The sequence below is a fragment of the Rhea americana genome, unplaced genomic scaffold, assembly GCF_003343005.1.
Source record: "Rhea americana isolate MKP2758 unplaced genomic scaffold, rheAme1 scaffold_2, whole genome shotgun sequence".
NCBI lineage: Eukaryota > Metazoa > Chordata > Aves > Rheiformes > Rheidae > Rhea > Rhea americana.
In genome coordinates, this window is record NW_028186149.1 from 3,751,785 (window position 1) to 3,773,020 (window position 21,236).

The 21,236-nt window shown below is 37.9% G+C and overlaps 1 protein-coding gene across 1 annotated transcript in view; it reads left to right on the plus strand.

Moving 5' to 3' along the window:
- The window catches only part of THSD4 (thrombospondin type 1 domain containing 4), a 359,658-nt gene that overhangs the window by 62,622 nt on the left and 275,800 nt on the right, over positions 1-21,236 (plus strand). The gene's annotated exons all lie outside the window — the stretch shown is intronic.

Genomic DNA, 21,236 nt, shown 5'->3' on the forward strand with positions numbered 1-21,236 from the left:
TAAAATAATGTTAAAAGTTTCTCTTCYACAAAACTTCAAAGAATAAAAAGGATTTAAGAATACAAAAGAATGTATGCATGCTGTGACTAATTATCTTTATTATTCTGAGGCCATTCTATCTCTTGGAGTGAATCAACAGCTGAAAGTTATCCRTAGACTCCTTTACTAGGTGACTGTGCCATGTGTACTGTGATGTGTCTCCCACCATATGCGGGCAGAAAGTCTTGAAAGAGAGGATACAGGATCAATCAGGATATAGGCCAATCCACTTATCCTTTCTGGATATGTGTAGAACAAAGCAGAAGGGAGAGAATTTATATAGATTTTCTATAAGTCTCTCTTGGATTCGGCTTTTATTGCCTTCTGAGTAAGTAGCTGTATAGAACACAATGCCATACAACTAAATAGATGTAACAGATTATGCCATGGCTTTTAGTATCTTATAGGCAATGTCTGCAAGGGATTTGTCTTTGCAGCAGACTCCATTACAAATAAAAATTTTAGTTTGTATTATGATTTAATCTTTATGTTGACTCCCTCCCCYTATAAGTTCTAAAACTGATGTAGTGGCAAGTTTCCTAATTATGCACCATGATCTGCTCTAAAAGGGAGGTAAAGTAAGAGAAGTATGGAAACAGAGTAGGAAAATTCCTGCTTACTGATGGAGGGATTCCTCTTGCAAGGCTGAGTCTCTAAATAAACTGAGGTCAGATCTGCCCTGCATAGTAGAGCCTGATACTAGATTTGGAAGTGGGAGTGGTGCAGGCTGGGTGAGTTGGCTGGAAGATGGCACAAGCTAATGTCACTGTATTGCTTTTGGGGACTAGTGAGCCCCTTGCTGGGCTGCTTTGTGTGGATAGCTGTCTCAGAGCTAGCCGTTGGGTATTTTTGTGCCTTGTCTTACCACACAAAGGCAAAATACCTATTTTGGAAATGATAAAGATGCATTATTTGCTTATTTTCTAGGGCACTCTTCCATTATACTCAAGGAATGTTGCAAGTGTTTTAAGTTCCTTTTTTTCTTTATGCAGAAATGGGCATTTCCATGTGTTCTTGTAAAGTAGTAGATAGCATGCTCTTGGTAGTTTCTTTAGATGAGCAGCTATGATTCATAATTGAAATTAGCTATTTTTACAGCTAAACTTGAGTCAGTGCAGACTCAGGTAGGTTAATATCTGACTCCTGGCTGGTGAAATAGTATTTGTTTCTAGTGTAACCACACCCCGGTCCTGGTTTCAACTGTTGTGGGTGTACTGAAGTGTTCTTGTGCTGTAACTCTTTAACTCAAGTTACGAATATTCTGTATTTTTAGTTTGTTATGTTGGTATTGTGTGGTTGCCCAAATGGAAGTTTCAGAGCTGTATAACTCTGACACTTTGTACCAAGCCATCAGGCAGGAAGAGGGCTAGGTACTCCAGCAATCATATGGCTGGAGACATTCTGCAGGCAAAATGACTCCTCCTAAAATATGGCCCCAAAGATGCATGATGTATTAGCTCCGATGCCTCCCTTTTCAGGCTACCGTTGATGAGGCACAGTCAATGATGGGCTAGTACATCCCATCTCCATCTCATTGTTTCCTGCAGAGCAGGTKTGTGTCTCTGTGCCATGAAAGATGACTCAGGAGATCTAAAACATGCCACACCCGTTTATTTTTCCCTACCCTGCATTGAGTAACTTGCTCCTATGTTTATGTTGGATCAATAAGGACAGCTAAACCATGATTTACAGCCTTGTCTTGATGGCAAGTTAAGTATAATTATTTTTGAAAAATTCAGATATTTTTTATTTTTCTCTCTCAGTTTGGTGCGGCTGTGTTTCTAATCCCTATTTTATCTGCTACTGCTCTAACAAAAACTTTTGTCCTTGTTAAAAAAAGCCGTATTAAAGAGACTATACACCCTGTGAATTTAGAGTATTTAATGAAAAAATCCCTAGTTTGKGTTGGAGAAGCAATAGCTCAGAATGACTTTAAGAGCAGGATTTGAGAGGAAGATCCAGTTGGGACCCAGGGAAAGCATCATAGCAACATGATGATAAAGCCTGTGACGAAGTTTAAATCTACAGAAACAATAAATGTTTGGATCATTCTGATAYTTGAACTCTTCAAATTTTAACCCTTAATTTCAGTTAACTTTTTTTTAATTGTCAGGAAAAATTCTTCGTCTAAAGAAAGCGTTAGATATTTTGATGGACATATGAAAGGAATCTGTTTAAAGGAAAGCACCATATTACTTAATTTAAAAAGTACAATTCTATGAAAATCTGATTACAGGAATCTCTGTTAGTGAAGAACAATTAAATTTTTGAGGGGTGAGGAACAACTGAACATTTTTTGTCAGAAATCCTTTGTACGTCTAAAAATTAAAAATTAAATTTTTCCAGGAAAATCGGTCTGATACTTCATCTTTATAAAGATACCTGGATAATCTTCCACATCCAAAATACATTGTGACATACAGTATTTTTGAATCAGTGACCACATCATGTCCCGATCAACTGCAAGTTGGACATCTTGCTTTGAGTTGCATTTGATAATGACAGTCAGCCTTTTATAATATACAGTGTTTTACTGCTGAAGTRCTAACCATGAGTTTCTGTTACGGTACTGAGAAATAAACCTGCGCTAGCCAAGCGTGGGAGGCGCAGTGCCYGTGCGGAGAGCATGCTGTGGCTCTGTGCCGTGCTCTTTGAAGAGGCCGAGCCTTGCGGGGCGCTCTGCCTCCTGTGCCCACCTTGGTAAACCAGCAAAGGGAGCCAGGGGCAGGGCTCCCTCGTCCTGCTCAGCAGATGTAAGAGGACTTTTAAGATCTGGGAGGAGTYGTACTTGAGTCTGTAGTGTGTAAAACTTGAAATAACTAAAAAAGTGTTTGTTTGGGACTTCTCTCCAATCCCAAACGTAGCAATTTACAGGCAGGAAAATAGTGCAAGATCTTAACAGCTTCTTCTCAGGGATAATTCCACTTTCTTTAAAACAAAGAAAAAAGAAAAAGAGAAAAAGGAAAAGGAAGAAAAAGTAAGAGAAAGTAGCTAATTTTGTAAATGAGAGCCTGAGAACTAGTCCACTAAAAATCAGACAGGATATGCCCCTAAAAGACACTGAAGTTTTTTTGCCTTTCCTTATGGTAAAAGAAATGAAAAAAATTCATGGAAATAATTTTATTTTCATTTTTGATTTTTTTTCATTTGGTTATGTTTGTTGTTTTATGGACATTTTAATGTGAATTTTTCTGAAATGCTGAACTTGACTGAAAATTTCTTCCAAATGCCTGGTCAGCTCTTTTCTTCAGTGCTCCCCTTTCAGGTAAATGCACTTGTTTGCAGTGCAGTATGCTTATTTGGCTATGTCACAGTGAGACTTGGAAGTCTTGCTGTTTCAAATGTGTGTGTTATTTTACATACGCAGCTGAGACTTGTGTTAAGAGCTTGCTGAACTCTTGCTAGCAAAGGTAACAGTGAAGACGTGGCTAAAGGATCATCACAGAGTGGTGGCTGTACAGATGATTTAGTTCTGCTGGTTAGAGTCAAGATTTCTTTGGCCTAAAATATTGTGTCAGTCCAGACAAGTTGCTAGGAACAGAGCCATGCTCAGATATCGAGAGCTGTTTGAACAGTTTGTTGCTGGCGGCTGGTTTTTGGACCACAGCCTGCACATAGTGTAGGGAGCGGCTGTGCTCCCTCCTGCTCACAGGCACCCTGGCTTGGGAGTCCAGGAGTTTCGTCTCTGTGGGATCTGCGAGTCAGCCAGCGTAGGTGAACCTTGGCATGCACAGGGCCTCCAGAAGGCCTGGCAGAGTTTGTTCAGTTCTCTGCTGTTGCCAGGTTTGGCTTCCTCTTACGACTTTATTTTTCTATTTGATTGCTGAGAGAAAAAAGTGGTGCCGAGCCAATACACCGCGTTGCTCTTTGGAGCAGGCTTTGAGTGTGGTTGGCTTTCAACTGCAATGAAAATTCCTGTCACTGACAGCTTCAATAGTGTATCTGAAATAGTGCTAATGAAACTACTGCAGTTTAAATGGGGGAAAAAATGTCTCCCGTCTCCCCCAGGATCATCGTTGCCAAACTTAACTGCTGGTGGGCGCTGTGACGAATGGTCCCCCGTCAGCTGGAGCCGGGGTGGCTGCAGAAGCTGGCCGGCTGCGCTGTAGCCGATGGGCCCTGGGTCAGCGGCACCCTGCAGGGCGTTCAGGCCCTTCCCACTGCCTTCTTGAGCCCTCCTCAAAGCTACGCATCCCTTCATATGGGAGGGCAAGATTTCCTGCATCTGCTTAAACTGGATCAGAGTCCAGACTTCTCCAGTTTCAACATTTGTATCCCTGGAAGGATATTTAATCTGTACGTTTTTCACATTGGACTTCATGGTACTCTTTCTCTGCAATAACTTTCATGTCAGCACTCCATCCTGAAAGCTGCGCTGCGTTCAGAGGAGAGCTTACTGTGTAGACAGTAAAAATCCTGTCTGAGCTTACTGTTTTAAAATACTTTCTAGTAAACTGACTCCTAGCTGCACTTCTAGGATGTTTCCCAGCTATAGTTGTGAAATACATAAATTCTCAAGAAAATTAAATATTCAGTTCCCACAGGTGTTCAGCAAATACTGCAACTTCAGGATTTCACGTCAGATGAGAGACATTCATGATTTAAACTGTGTTCATTTTTGTTATTAGTCTGAGGACTAAAGACTAATGCAAAGCTGCTATATTTATTTGTTTGTGTTTGTGTTGCTGGATTTGTAACAACAGATTTCATTGCTTTTTGAATGACAAAAAGAGCTTCTCTAGTAGATTGTAAAGTAGCGAACCACTTTAAGAAGTTAATCTGCTAGGGAAATTCTCCAGTCTGCTGGTAACTGATGACACTGAATGAGCTCTGTTTTAATATGATTAATTATAAAATAGAAGAAAAGTCTAACTGATCTTTTAAGAATCAGTTACTTAAAATTGCAAATAGTGGTAAACACTTCTAGACACACTGTTCCGAGTGGTGCYATCAGAGAACTGTTGAAAGAGTAGTTAAACTGTTAAATTGTGTAATTGTTAAAGTTTAAAGGAACATGCATTCATGGCCTATGGATCCTGGTCAGCAAGGTGTAGCCATGGCATGGTTTTACCGATGCCTTAGGCTTGGGAGGTGCTGGGAGTGTGCAAGTCTGCTAAATGTGTCCGATGTTTAAGCTATTACCAGTCTGTATCTTCAGGTGCAATAGTTCTGTAACACAAGTCCAATCTACCTTTTCTGCCATAGCAGCTAATTAACATAGCATCTATCATTTATTTACTTTGATACAAGTAGGGCTTTAGTTTATTGCCTCTGTACAGCAAAAAGCATGGGGCATTGTGCCTCAAAGCTGTATGACTGAATAGCATGGAACACTGTGCTTCCAACAGAGCAGGGATTACATTGTACTTGCAGATTTTTCCCTAGCCTCCTCCTGATTCTTTATTTCAGAAAGTATAATACTTCCTTTCAGGTTTTAAAAATTTAATTTTTAATTTGATTTGCCTTGGCAATAATGCCTTTCAAGAGACTAGATCTGCGTCAAAGCTTAGAATTTTTTTCTGGAGTCTCATGAAATGAGTTACTTGAAGTTAGCCTGTCTTCTTCACCACATCATATCTATCAAAGTTGGTAGAAAAATAGATGTGGCATTTTATATAAAGCTAATTACAGCTTTAGAAGCATTGACCAGTGTGGCATGGTCACTATATTACTTCTCACAAGGTTTTTATGATAAGTTTAATAATCAAGTTTTAAAAGAAAAAGAATATTATGTTTAATCGCTTCCTCGTATTCCTGGAATAGAAAGCAAGATGTCCTTGCAGTGCTTCCATGTGTGTTGGGGTGTCTCTCTTGAAATGCCAGCCTGCRTTCAAGGAGTTCAAAGTATATTCTAACTGCTCTTGAACTATAAAGAAATGGCAAAGGAAATCTCACTTGAACAGCTTTATGTTCAGATAGTTCCAAAGTTGAATAGCAAATCAAATATAGAAATTTACATATCTAGAGGAAAAACTTTGTTTTATCCTGATGTGRGGTGTCATTACCAGGATTTAAGATATTGAAGTTATATCTATTTCACAGAACATTGCTTTACTGAAGATATGATTGTAGTCATGGGAAGTAGTTTTAGGCTCATTACAAATATTTTTTTAAATCATTTCTTTTTCTAAAACTGGTGTATATAAACAAGTTATTTTAAATATTTTTTATGTGCACATTATTAATGCATTATTCAGTGTCTTTTGTCAGATCTCATTATGTCTGTATACAAAACCTTTCTAGAAACACTGTAAACTAAACACTTTAAAAGTTTTGTATACTCAGAGAAATAGTGATAGTGTGGTCTTTTTAGGTTAAATGGAAGTAGAATTCAGCTTGGAGGAGTTAGAGACTTGGTCTTTTAAYGAGGTCAGTCAGGTAGGCTCTGGTGTTTTCCGAATGCCTGCGACTTCTTGACTACAGGAGTGCAATCCTGTTGAAGCATAGGTGACTTAGTGCCAGTTGACGAATTCTTGGCCTTTCCTGATTTGTGACTGCCAGTTGTGCTTGTGACATAGGGTTTGCTATATTGAGCTAGTATTCTAGTTTTGGCTGCAAAACTTTAATAACTTGGTTTTGATTTTTTTTTTTCATCCAAAAAACATGAGCAGAAACCTTATGGTTTTATTTATACTTTCTTTGGTAAATTACTTTTAATTAGTAGATATGCAGATGTTTTAGTTTATATACTATATCTCATGAAGTAATCCAGCTGTGCTGCAGTTCATCCCACTGTGATGTGTTATATTCAGTGAGGCAGCTGCCTGAAGTCTTCATCTCTCATGATGACAGACCATACTTTTTCTCTGCTTTTTGCCTCCATCTGTTAGAATTTTGATTGGTTTTATTTCATTTTTGAGTAGTATGTGTATAGGAAGAAACTGTCTAGAAATGTGTCTTATACTTTCTCCTTGCAAACTGTCTAAGTCTATGCTATCAATTAAAATAAACAGATAAAAGATTACATACTGATGTAATCTCTCTCTACATGCTCTGTCACCACTTTGCATGCACTTTTCTTCAAGGTTATAATCTAGCATAATATTTTGAGATTTAGAAAAAAAATTCTGAAAAAAATAGTAAAAGCTTTCGTCCTGTTTGTGTATAACAAAAATATATGACTTCAGTTTTTCAACCACTGTGTAAGTTGATTTATGAAACACACTGCAATTTGCTTTATTTGTTTTATTTGTCAGAAAATGAGCAACCTTAAACTGTAAGCAGTAGGTCAGAATGCCTAAAGCACACATCTGAAATTACTGACAGGAGCTTAAATACTCTAGGCCTACAATTCCTCTTGAATTTCAATGATCTGTGAGCTCTGATCTCCTCTGGATTAATTGAAAATCCCATCCACGGAGTAAAGTATCAATTTTTCAAACATTACTGAAAATTGTAATTATTTCATTTTTTTTAAAAACTGAAATCTCTTTGAAATATTGAAATGTTTCAGTCTCACTTATGAGGCTGAAATTTATTCAAATATAATCAAATGTGAGGTTCATTTATATTATGTCCCCTTTTTCTTCTTTATTTAATTCTGTCCAACGTTTGGATGAGACGAGAGAGCAGATGGGAATTTAAAACTATGGACTGAAGTATCTGAGGCATTTCTTTAACTTAATCAATAAGCCTACTTCCTGAACATCTGTTGTGTTGAGCTTGATCTGGAAATTGTAAATATCCTGTGTATTACTGAAATATGTAACTATAATCACTTCTGTAGGAAGCTTTAGTAAAAGCTATACTTAGACACATATGTACGAAAACTTAATGCTTCAACGTGGCATTTTATTGTCTACAGTTATTCTTCCTATATCATTTTATTAATATATGTGTTTTGATTTGCATTTTTAGGAAGCTTAGCAATATCAGAGCCTGGCTTTATCTGGCATTCTGGAGTCTGTTACAATTAAAATAATAATGTATAGATATTTTTAATTGTATTAATTCAGGCAGACATCGTAATCTACTCTGTGAGATTAACCCTCCTTTCTGWAATAGGTCACATACACATCTGCAAATACGTGTCTGGTTGTATGTGTAATACATGTATGTGTAATGTGTGTAATGTGTCTAGTTAACTGTGTACCTCAGTATCGCCACTTTTCTACTTGTTTTTTTTTGAAGGAAAAGTGGATTTAGAGGGATAAGAGCAAAGAAGATATGGATGTTCATATACAGACGGCTGGATATGGACAGCTCAGTATTTGGGAAATGGGAAATGATGTCTGTTCAATGTTATCTTTCAGCAGTAAACTCAGTACACCCCTAAGTGGACTTGAGAGTAAACCATGTAAACAAAATGTATTTTTAAGAAGACAGAAAAAGACGACAAGCTGACAGGCCATATCTGTCTTAACCTTACAGGATCTGAGTAAATTTAGCCTAACTTTTCTGTGTGAAAGAGATTGCCTTCTGCATCCAGGTGACCAATATTTATTTTAGACCATCTGTCTTACCCAGTTGGATTAACTGCAAGTTGTGTAAATGTCTTGTGAAGAAGTATGCCCTCATTTCAAAGCATAGTTAAGTTCCTCTGGTGTGACTATAAAGTTGGGGAAGGTTGCTGTGCCTTTGAGGCTTAGTTTCGGAAACAAAATTGTATCTGGATTGTATGGTAACAAAGATCCTTAGACTAGACTGGAATTTGGAAATAGGTTATGACTTTGGAAAGCACCTGATCCKGTTAAACATGTATGGCTGGGCCAGACTAAGTTAACCCTTGTTAGGTGATGCTCACTGACAGGAAGTTAGAAACCTTTCCTTGAAATGTAGAAGCTGTGCTTTAGTTCTGATGTTAAACTCTTCCCAGTGGTTTATTTTCAGACAGGAGATGCACATTGTAGCATTTCTGAAGTAAAAGGGGCTAGGATGGCACTACCTGATCAAGATAAATTGCCAAATATGAGTATATGTCATCCAGAGCACATTAAATTTGGCAGAGTGATACTAGCAATCTCATTCCTTCCTATGTATAGACTGTCTTTTGTGGTTGTTAATTAAGAAAACAGAACATAAAAAACTTTCTTAAAACAATTTGAGATAGATACTGGTAGCTCAGTGAAGAGTTTTTTCCTTAATCAGTGCTAGATTTATACATCAGAATGCAAAACCAAAGTGCATTCCTCTTGAAGAGCAAACAAAGAAATAAAAACTAAATTATTTCAGTCATTTCTGTTAAGTGCTGTACTTTCAGTGACTTCAAAAAACGAAAACCTTCTTGTGATAAAACTCTGTTATTCTCTAGTGGGTTGTGGATTATTGTGCTGTGAAATATCTTCTGGACCTTTGCCGCTGATTGAACAGTTGGATTCACTGATAGCAGTTAAAAGCATTTCTTTAAGTGTAGCTAACATGGGAACTGCTGTATTTTGCTAGGCGTAGTAAGGTAGATACAGAGTTGTTATTCCCACGCAGATGAAGAATTGAGGCACAAAATTTAATGGTTTAATCCTGTAGTCCTATAAGGTCAATAGCAAAAATTCCTTATGAAACTTGCCAGAGTGAGAGGTGGGAGTTTAACCTGTTTTCTGAGTCCTAGTCTAGTACCTTCAGCATAACAATCTTCCTGGCTTCTGCTTGGTTTTAAAACAATCCCTGATTATACTGGCATGTGTATGAACAGAATCACCAAAAATAAAGCTGATAGGAAAAAGCAGCACTGCATTTGCTACCGGAGGTGATAGCTTTTGATGATTAAGTTCTTGCTCATGGCTTTGTTGTATCTTCAGCCCTGTTCAGTATAAAGACAGGAGTGGCTGGTGTGCTGGGATGTTCGTACTGCCAGTGTCAGCTGTACTTCCAGAGAAAAGATAAGCAAGAAGTTGGAGAAGGGTATCTGGACTTCCAAGTTTCTGAAAAATGAATATGTATTATTTTACATCCCAGCATTCCTGCTTTTAATATTGAATTCAAGTAAAATTCTTTTAGTATTRCTTTTATTGAAATTTAATAAAATTAACATTATTTGAGCTGGCCTTAGATTTGATAAAAACTTTTTAAAGCAAAATCTAATCTCTGACTTTATTTCTTTAAAAAAGTGAAGAAAATTCACTGTGAATCCTAGCATTAGGGAAGCTCTTGACAAATACTGATGTTGGGAGACAAACATGGTGCCCATTTTGCATCATAAGAAATGTAAAGTGGTGACAATTTATGCTCAGAGCAACTACGAGCTAGTCTGATGCTTTGCCATGCTTGCATGCTTCACCTGCATATTCATTTCATAGGAAGCAATGATAACTCGCTTTAGCGTTAACACATTAAAATATAAAATCTTAACGGATGTTTTAGTAATAAGGATATTGAGGTGCATCTGGATTTTCCATCTCAGCAGAAACCTTATATAATAGTATTCCAATAACACAGAATCTTTTATTCTACAGAACATTCTTTATTCTACAGTAAATTGCCAAATTTATGCCTATGGTTTTATAATTTCTGCTAGTAGGTAGAAATTAATATTAGCCTTAAGATAGATATTAGTAGAATGTGAAGTCCTAAAAAGGTATTGATATGATTATTTTTGCATGTACATTGTGTTTTTTTTTGTCTTGTCTCCAGTAAAATAAGGTACATTTGATTTCAGTGTTTAACAGGTATAATGGTATAAAATGGCTGGCTGACTGGAAAGAGGTGAAAAAATGTTGGCAATAACCAAATAATAAGGGAATTTTGACTGAAGTTTYAATTTTTAAACTGCAACTTCAAAGGATTTAGTTGCAGTGTTGGGATCAGTATAAAATTAAATCAGAGTGTTCTTTTAAACGGCATTTATTTTGACCAAAAACATGTTTATGAAGTACTGTGTGAGGATGTGTCAGGGAAAAGAAGGGCAAAGAAGGGATTTGAACAGGACTTATTTCTCAGGTTAATGTGATTTAATGCAAGAAGAATACATTTTTTACATTAATCTAACTTTCTTATAAAAACAGAGTCAATACTTTGATCCACAGAAGCACCATACTGGAGGGAAGTACTTACCACCTTTATCACAACCTTCTCAGGGTCTGACTTAGCCATCAGGCTGAATGTTTAACATTCAAGCAAGACTGCATAAATCCACAGTCTGTGACCCAGTCARATCTGTAAAGGTCTTTGGACTAGATCTTTATTCTCTGTATACTTTCCTTGTATGCAGTGACTGTACAGAGCAGTGTGAACCTTGCTGCAAGCAAACAACTGAGTAGCTGCTCCCTTTGATTTTGGGAGCAATCTGTCTAGTGTAACAGTGAGTGGGGGAATACCCCAGAAGCATGAGTTGTACTAGAAGTCAGAGGTGTCATTATTGAGGTTGTTATCCAGGAGTAAAAATCAGCATTAGAGCAAGGTTGCTTTAAATTAACATATGCTAGGAATTTAAGCAGCCCAAGGCAGTTTCAGGAATTGGTCTGCTTCTTCTCTGTATCCTCTGCTTTGGATCTTGTGCCAAGCAAAACCTTTTCAGAGCCAAGGACTGTGCCATTTAGGAATTATTCAATAAAAATAATCCTGATTACTTTGAGTCTTTCATCAGTTCCAGTAAAGGTTGTGTGGGAACCTTTTCAGGAGGTAGAATTACAACCTTTTCGAATATCTGCTTTATTTTGTAGCATCTGTTTGTATGTTGGATTCCTCAACATAAGGGAGAGAACAGAGAGGCAAATTAATTACCTTGACTGTTTTATCAAAAGAGAGCTTTCCTCACGCTTTTTAGTGCTGTTTGCATTGTAGTGGTTATTGTATATAGGTATACATGTAGAGTAAGTGCTTCAGGATGCTTTAGTTCAGTTGAGGACTACTTGAGGTGATCTCACCTATTTGGGGTGATACTGTATTAATTTTCACTCCTGTTGTCTCTGAGAAAAGTCCTCAGCTGAGGTTCAGAGCCAAAACATCACTCCAAAAATTTACCTTTGCCTTTGAATCCAAATTTTGCACTTTGGCTTCCTTATGGCAAAACCCCTGTGTAAACATGACATCCTTTTCCTATTCAAAGACCTCTTTTCAGACATGAAAAATGAAAGTTGTTCTTAATTCTCCTAGATCTGTTCTTCTTGGTGGTAGATTCTTTTTGTAGCAAACTGAGACAAGCAAGCTTAGATGCTGCAAACATAYTTATTGTATAGCTTCACAGAGAAACTCTCTGTTATTTTTATGTTGTAGTCATAAGTGTGCTCATCATGCAAATCTAGTCATTTTTTTTTTCCTTCTCAGTATTAATGCACTGGAATGGGGAAAATTTAGGACTCTCAGTATTTTGCAGGTGTGCAGCTTTTGCAAAAAGACCACTGATCCTGTCATGTCTTCTAGATCCTTGAAATAGTCTGGAGGATTAAATAGAGCTGCAAGGTTGAAACAGTGTAATAATTTAACATATGTTGTAGGTTAACTTTAGGGAATATTGAATAAACAGGGCAACAACCACGTAAAAGATTATCAACATGTGTTCCATCTTTATTGTTAAATGTATGAAATACTTGTTCAATATGTTTCTTGTATTATTTTCAATTTTTGGCATGATACTCTTGATTTTAAACACTTTCTTCTGTGCAATGTGGACTGATCAGCTTAGAATGCAAAATTGAAAATGTCTGGTGAATATTTTTTCATATTTAAAAAAGAATGAACAGCTAAGAAATAGAGGAAAAAAGGTGAGATTGTGAAGTAAAATAGAGAAGAGATTCCCTACCTAAAATGCATATAAAACTTTGATTTTTAAATTACTATCTTTGCCTCAGTTTATATATGGAAGTAGTTTTTGTTGACTTACACATTTCAAAAGATTTTAAATAATATTTTAATATTTTCTGTATGTCTGATTTCATAAGAAATTTCACATTYATCACTCTAGTCAACAATGATTGTCTTAATCTAGTGCAGTCTGTGTAGCAGGCTGTGGAGTTTCCAGTTTCTGCTGAAGTTAAAGGAACGCAATAGAAATATGACTTTCTATAGGTCCTAATGGTCCAAGAACTGTTGAGGTTAGTAGGAGGTTTTTCCATTTACTTCAGTGGTTTTTGGATGAGGTCAATGTTGCAGAGTCATTTAGATGAAATTCCACCACGTAACTGAAAAAATGAACAAAACTGACACCTGATCCTGCAAAGGTTTGCTACAGGTTGATAATATCCAGATTTCTGTGTATTTGTAGAATTAGACATGTACCTAATCCCTTGTAGGATGAGGACTTCAATAAAAAATTTCAGTTTCTTTGGAAAATGATGACAAATTCGAAAAATTAATCTCTGATGAATTTTTCTGAAGTTCTCATTGAGTCTAGACAAAGTTCTGCTGGGCTGGTGTACAAATGGCCAAATGGCAAGGAATAAACATGGGATTCAAAAAGTTTGGTTTTTTTCCCTCCCTTTCTGTTTATAGGGGCTTTTTATTTATTTATTTATTTTTGAACCACCCCTCATGGACTATTACTCCTCTCTTCATTCCTTTCCAGGACTTTGTTTGCAGTATGTGTTCCTGAGCAGTTAAAAGTGTGACTATTGAATAAAGCATTTGATCTACTGTTGATCCTTGTAAGTTTTAACACTTGTCCTAGAAAAACAAAATAGGAAATATGCTAGTAGGTCATAAAACCTCCAAACACTGAAGTAACAGAAAAACAAGCCACACAAGGAGTCCTATTAAATACAATTTCCCATCTTCTTTCTCTTTGGGAGACAGATTTCTTCAGAATATTTTTCGTTATGTTGAAAGAGTACTAGGAAGATACTTTTCATTTACGATTTTTTTTCACTTTGAGTCTGTTCTAATATCGACTGATTTAAAGGGAGAGGCGCTGTTAACATCAGAGGGGGTCAGATGAGAATCTGAAACATTTACATTCTCAACTTCTACTTGTATACTCAAAATATTTTTTATGTGCACTCTCAGCAATAAACCTGCACTTTCACTGTCTGGAATATTTAGGTACAAATTTCTGTTTTCCTAATTTACTTCCTATGGCATTGTGCAGATATTAGAAGTTAACATCTAAATGCTGATAAAGTTAATATGTGAGTTCTGATTCCAGTAAAAAATAATGGATTTTATCTGATCAGCTTTGTAAATGYTTTAGCTCTAACTCCTTAATTTCTGAACTGTAATTTGGATCAGCTTACAAGTGGGGCCAGGAGCTGCGGGCAGAGTTAATGATAATGGGGTGATGTGGGTTGACAAGTCCAGGAGTCGTGACTAGCTGAAAAAGTGAGGAAGCCTAGTCTAGGATGTATGGCTTGAATACAGAAGATCTTAATTTCCAGATCTAGTAATTTATCTCTTTCTGTGTTTTAACAGTAGGTAGTTTATTGGTGATGGAAATTTAACCACAGGTCCCAGACAGTTCAAGCATGAGCGATTTTTGCCTGAACTAGAAAATCAAGCTCCCTTAGGTAAGGCCTTAATCGCAGGCTTATCAGTTTATGTGCACGCCCCAGTTAGTGCTGGAGGGGAGATCCTCGTGTGTGCCCGTGAACCCGCAGTCCTGCTGAACTTGTGAGTTACTGCTCTTTAATACAAGTGCATCCCTAGAAACATGGTGACTGGCAACTTCCATACAATTAGCCTGTGGCAAACACAAGGCAAAAGGCMTTTGCTTATGTCTTTGTTCTGATGAAACCTCTTTCTGTGGGATTTAAGTGCAAACACTTTATCTTATGCTTTGTTGTATGAGATGAAAGCCTGCCTGGTTGGTCCCTGTGGCTGGAGCTGAGGTGCTGCAACTCAGGAAGCCTTAGTCCCTAGTCACKGCGTGGGGTTTTACAGGTGGGGATGTATGAGAGATTGAAAGGCTAAACTGTTGCAGAACGTTCATGAGGATTAAGTATTACAGGCTATTTTTTCAGATGCCTCCCTTCTAAAAACCCTCAGTTTGACATTTTCCAGCTTTACCTCCTAGTATTTCAAAGATTGCAACTCTCATTGATGCAACTTTGCTGGAAGAAAGAGGCTACTATTCTTACTAATACAAGAACTTGGGTGCTTGTGTTCCACGTTATTATTTAAATGTAAGCATTTATCTGTTTCTGAAGTATTAGAGTTTTGAATGGAAGTTTTTAGTAGTGCTGAGTGTAATGAAGAGAGTTGAAAAGATTATACCAATTTAACCAAGCGTAAGAGTAGTTAGACTGGCATTTATATATGCTTGATATTCCCATTTGTTATAATGAATTATATTTTCAAAGCAAGGAAAATCTTACCACTGTGAAAGAAAAGCTTATAATATGGATGAACATCAGAAGAAAGAGATTCCCAATGGTAGTACATAAAATGAAAAGCAGAGCCGGCTTCTATTGTGCTCTGTTTCCATTAGACATCTTGGAAGTTTTATAAGCATGGCGCATAATAAATATCTAAGCCATGGTTTGAGGCCATTTACAAAAAAGAGGATTCCTGCTAATGTTTTTCTGGATCAGTCCTCCCTCTTACATCCAGATAGATAAAAATCTCTGGCATTTGCCCACAGTCAACTTGTGAATTTGTTAATTCGCTTTCCATATTTCACTATATGACTGTGAATTTAAATCCAAACACCACAAGTTTAAAATTAAGTTTGAAAGAGCCAAAGAAATGGTAGATTAAATTTGCTCATATATCTAAAAAGAGATCTGCTTCTGAATAATTTTGGTCAAAGGCCTAAAAAATACTGAGGTGCAACTTGCTGTGTGATTTGTTATGCTGAAACAGTACTGTGATACGTCTGGAGAGTGATCACAAAGAGCTAACTGTTTGGATCCGTTACACCGTTGAGGTGGATATCAAGTATAAAACCAGACCTAAAAAAGTTGAGCCTGATTTCCTCCCTCACCCCACCCCCCCAAATATAATAATATGAGTCTGGTGACGTCATCAGATCTGAAAAGTAATATGGACTTTTACTGTATTTTTTCATTGCTCCAATATAAATGTAACCCACTCTGTGTAAAATGCATTATAGCAAATCCACAAGCAATTTCCTTCATTGTAACAAATACTGTATCTCATTAGAGCGAAACAAGCCCCCACTTATGTTGCAGAACATCTGCTTAATAATTTCAAGTTCCTCCAACAATGCTGCCAAAGCGGCTAAAAAGTCAACATCTAGTCCACTACTTTGATCAACTGAAGTAATAAAATTATAAATAATGCACCAAGWGCAGATCTGATGAAAGGCAGAATAATGTTGGATCTGAGCTTAGATAGACCTGTTATTAATGGTGCTGTGGCTTAAGGCATTGGAGCTGGTATTTGGAGGGAAAGGTGGCAGTGGGTTTGCAAACATTGATTTCTGGTTTGCTTAGATTTCCTGTCTAACAATGAGAAAGTTAGTTAATCTTTCTGTGTCTAGATCCTGACTCTAAAACTCAATTGAAAAAATGGCTTTTTTTCCCCCCCCTCGCTGGCTTTTCTGTTTTGTAGTGCATATGAGGTGTTGTAATGCTAATAATAAGAGCTGAAGCATCTACAGACAAACAGTAGATCAGTGTTTAGGTCAAAATTTGGCATGATTTGTAATAATATTTATTATTCATCAGCTTTGTGACTGTATCAGTTTGTGCTCTGTATGTATTATGAAAACAATGCAGAATTTAACCCTAAATTTTTACTATCAACAAAAAGCGTTTAAAAGTAAGWGAGCTTTTATAGATAAGCGAACCGAAAGGCTTGATTGATCAGATAGGGAGGGAGCAGTGCAGCCTGCCTGGGAGAGCTCTCGGTGTGGCTATGGGAGGGTCTCCTGGAGGGGCCCTGTGCAASGGAGCAGCGCGAGACTCGGGTGTGGCCGCCCGGCTGGTGGCGCAGCTCTTGGCTGCAGGCCCTGCCCAGTGGCAGGGCAGCAGAAGTTCACATATGTGCTGCTGGCCCCTCCAGTGCTGTGTCTGCTGCCCACTGTCCTCATTAAGGCAGCCAGAGATGCTTGCAGTCCTGTTCAGTGGTGAGCGGGGGCAGCCGGGGAGCTGGCACCTACATGTGGTGTCTGGTCCTGCTGCAGGAGCAGTGTCTGTGAGCAGAGGGCAGGGCAATGCCACGCTGGGGCCTTGTGCCTCCTGTGGACGCTGCAGGGTCACCCCAGCTCTCGGGCAGGGCCCCTGTGCAAGAGGGCCTTTAAAACCAGCCAGCTCCTGGGGGCTGTCTGTCACATTGCTGTTGCTTTCAGGGCTAAATATTTTCATAGTTATCATCTGTGCCTTTCATACTCTGGACAACTTTAATGTGTATTCAGTTTCTTCTGCCGCTGAGTATGTTGACGCTATTTTACTGCTTTGGCTAGTGGCAAGTAATCAAAAGTAACTTCCAATGAAGTTAAAAAAAAAAAATCTTGAAAGGAAATGTACTTTTTTGAATTGTAATCCTTCCTCATACCTCTCAGTGTCCATTACTATGCTGAAAGCAAGCTGTACTCTGAAGTGAGTCCAGTGCATGGTGATACTGGAAGTTTGAAGATGGACTTTAAATTTTATCAGAGCTGTGAAAAGTAGTAAGAAGGCTTTTACTTTTGTAATTGGGGCTAGGGAATTCTGCATAACTCAGCACAAGCTTCCCTGGAAGACACCTACATTGTTAGTACTGTGAGATTGGAAAATATTTTAATATCCCATTTTAAAATGGTCATTTTTCCTTTTAATTTTAACTGCACCAGTAAGTCTGAAAAATGTCAGGTCTCTGTTATGAACTGTTGTCATGGAAACATTAAAGTACTTCTGGGCATGATACTTTAAGTTAATATATAAAAGTCAAATTTAGATAAAAATCTGCATGAAGATGAAAGAATGCCAAACTTTCCAAAGCACTCAACGAACATCTATGCATGTTAATGGCAAAGCGTCATTTTACTAGCTACTTGAAATCCAAAAAAACAGAAACAGAGTCTCACTGCCTACCACGTTTACATATCACAGTAACCATTACCACATAAAGTAATCTGTGACAAAACCAAGATATCAGAAATATTTTCCTCTTTTCTTTCCTATGCCTAAGTGCATACTGATAGACTTGTTTGGTAAAACTGGGTGACACGATGCCATGCAAGTGTGACCGGACAGGGTGGGAGCGATGTAGTTCAGTGTAGATCCACTGGAGCTGGCCCTGCTGATTTGGGCTAGTTAAAACCAACTCTTAGGACTGTACCATTCCCTTGCTTTCTCTGTATTTGAGGCATCTGGAAAAAAGCTTTTTGTTTCTTATTGTTCTTTCTTTTCTCTTTTGATGACACAACTGAAGTGTCAATCAGGATTGTAGTCTATCAAATATCAATTCCTGATTTAGGATTTTTTCTTAGCCTCAGATGCAAAGATTTATGGCTGTCATGTCCTTCAAAGGTCCAGTGTAATCACAAAGTCCTGCCATCTCAATAGCATAGGTTGTACAGTTAAAGCCCTCAGGACCTGATCTTTTCTGTGTGAGCCATAATGTATCTTTCAGAATGAAAGTAATGTTGACTTTTGATATTTCAATTCATGTCGCAAGTTAAATTCGTCCAGTGGTTAATTGTTCAATTAGTCTTTCCAAAGCTAATTCCAAAAATGGTCTACAGCTCTCCCAGAAATTMATTACCTGACTATAAGTTCTAGTAAATCTTTTTTTCTTCTCTCTCTCTTTTTTTTCTTTCCCTGCTGTGTGGTCATCTTGGATGAGTGATTTTTTAAGCATTTAGCATTGAGCTTGGTGTGGTTCTGCAAGTAGTAGAAGATGCAGCACAAGACATTCTTTGAAGTTCTTTTTTCTAGGGCTTAAAGAGAGGCTTGTAACTCCAGAAATGTCCACAAACAACATTAGCAAGGCAAAGTTCATCGTTTGTCAGTTTGTAGGTGGTCCAAGATGGTCCAAAAGTCCCAAGTTAAGTAGGAAGGATGTGAAAGTGAATCTGAGTGGCATAGTTTGGTGGCTGGGTAGAGGGATTTTTGTGTTTTGAGGAGATTTTGTGTGTGTGTGCGTGTCATTTTTTCAGCAGAAGCTTAAACAAAGATTAAAAGATGCCAGTGACAGACAACATATATGCACTACTTATTAGATTCCTGGACTCGAGTCATTTCCAAGAGATTTGTGCACACTGCCAAGTCATATGAAAAGAAAGAGGAGATTGAATCTGAACTGCTTAAACGTACACCACAAGAGAACAAGTCACTAGTTTATTTTATGCTGTTAGATGCAGTTCAGCTGAGATTATTTTTTAAACTACTGCTATCCTCCAAAGCACTTGTAAAATAATGTAGAGAGTATTGTTTGGCATAGTTTCTCTTTTTTCCTCAAAAGCAACTTACACTGGCATGGTAGAGTCAGCTTCACCAGTTCCCTTGCACTGCTTCCTGGTTTGTTCCCCCAGTTTTGAAAATTTTACCTAAATCTGTGAGAATAATCCAGAGTAACCGAATAAAATAAAAGGAATTTTCTATTTCAGTCTAGAAACTGTAGTGGGGAAGTAAAAATACCATCCTTTTTGTTGTACCTCACTTTTTATATGGCATGTTTAGATCTGTTGTCTACAAAGGGCATGCAACAAGCAAATTTGTTTGTGTTGTAAATGGCTCAGTTTGGTTCAATGAAGTTGCTGGTCATGTTTGGCCAGATGTAAGCTGTATTCGCTGTGACAGTAAAAAGCGGGTCAGAAGAACAGCATGATTTTTCGCATCATTTTTCCTCCTAAGTCTAGCATAGTATTCTTAAGAAAATGACCTGCTGCATCATCCCTTGCAACAGAGCAGCTGTTGTTCACCGTAGAAGTAAAGTTTTGCCAGGGAGCTTGAAGAGCACATAGAGGACATGATACCTCATGGTCATCCATTAACAATTGAATTTCAACAGCAAACTTACAGAATAAACGTGTATCATGAAATTAAAGAAAGTGGATACAGAAAAGAGTCAAAAAAGATGCATTGAGCAGTCTAGTTTATCCATCTACCATTTCATTATATTTTTAGAGCTTTATTTACCAGCTTTAAATATTCTTAAATCTCCTTAGGAGAGTTTTCCATTATTTAATAGATCTCACTGTAAGGGTTATTTTTGAGTTAGATTTTGAGAGGTTKTATTTTGATCTTCTRAAACTCATGTACAATCTTTCTAGCATTCTTAATATCTTTTGACATACTTAAAATGTTTTTAGGTGCTTATGCAATACATTTATAATGGTTACTTTTACTGTGTATGTTTAGCTTTAAAAATAATTTGAAGTTAAAGTCTGGTTATTCACCTCATCATTACGAAAGAAGAATCTAGGTCAAAGACTTCCAAAAAATACAGGACACTTTTTTTGCATCAAGGACYGCTTAAAATACGTAAGCGAGATGGTAATATTTACTCAGCTGTTACATGAGGAGAGCCTTTGTTTAGTTTCATATATGTCTTGTTAAAATTTTGACTCCATTTGCAAAAAAGAAGGAAGTGTTTACTTATGTGGCTTGGGACAAACCAGAGATCAGGGGAGTGGAAAAGGAGCTGGGTCAACATATTTGGCACATTGTGGTCAGATAAAGGAGCTCCTTAAAAGACCTGAAGTCATTTATTGGGCTTGAGTCATCAGTCCTTTTTTCTTTCTCGGAGCATAGCACAACTTCTAACCTTTGGTTCACTCTGGCAGCTACAGGATAGTTAAACTAAAAGCTTCAGGGACACATTCTGGAAGGTGGATCCTGTTATTTCTGATAAAGGATGAAGTCTCACTGCCCTTGATCAGTGAGAAAGTGGCTGAGATGGAGGAAAGCCTGCAAGGCAGTTCTGGAAGTTTTAATATCTAGGAAGAAATTTGATGCTGAGTTTTATTTTGCTATGATATTTAGCTCCACGTTCTAATCACAGAATGGTTGAGGTTGGAAGGGACCTCTGGAGATCATGCAGTCCAACCCCCTGCTCAGGCAGGGTCACCTAAAACATGTGGCACAGGATCACATCCAGACAGCTTTTGAATATCTCCAGAGAAGGAGATTCCACAACCTGTTCTAGTGCTCTGTCACTCTCACAGGAAAGAAGTTTTTCCTTACATTCGGGTGGAACTTCCTGTGTTTCAGTTTGTGCCTGTTGCCTCATGTCCTGTTGCATGGTACCACTGAAAAGAGTCTGGCCCCCATCCTGTTGACACCCTCCCTTCAGGAATTTGTACACATTGATAAGATCCCCCCTCAGTCTTCTCTTCCCCAGGCTGAAGAGGCCCAGCTCTCGCAGCCGTTCCTCACGGGGCAGATGCTCCAGCCCTCTGATCATCCTCGTAGCCCTATGCTGGACTCTCTCCAGTAGCTCCATGTCTC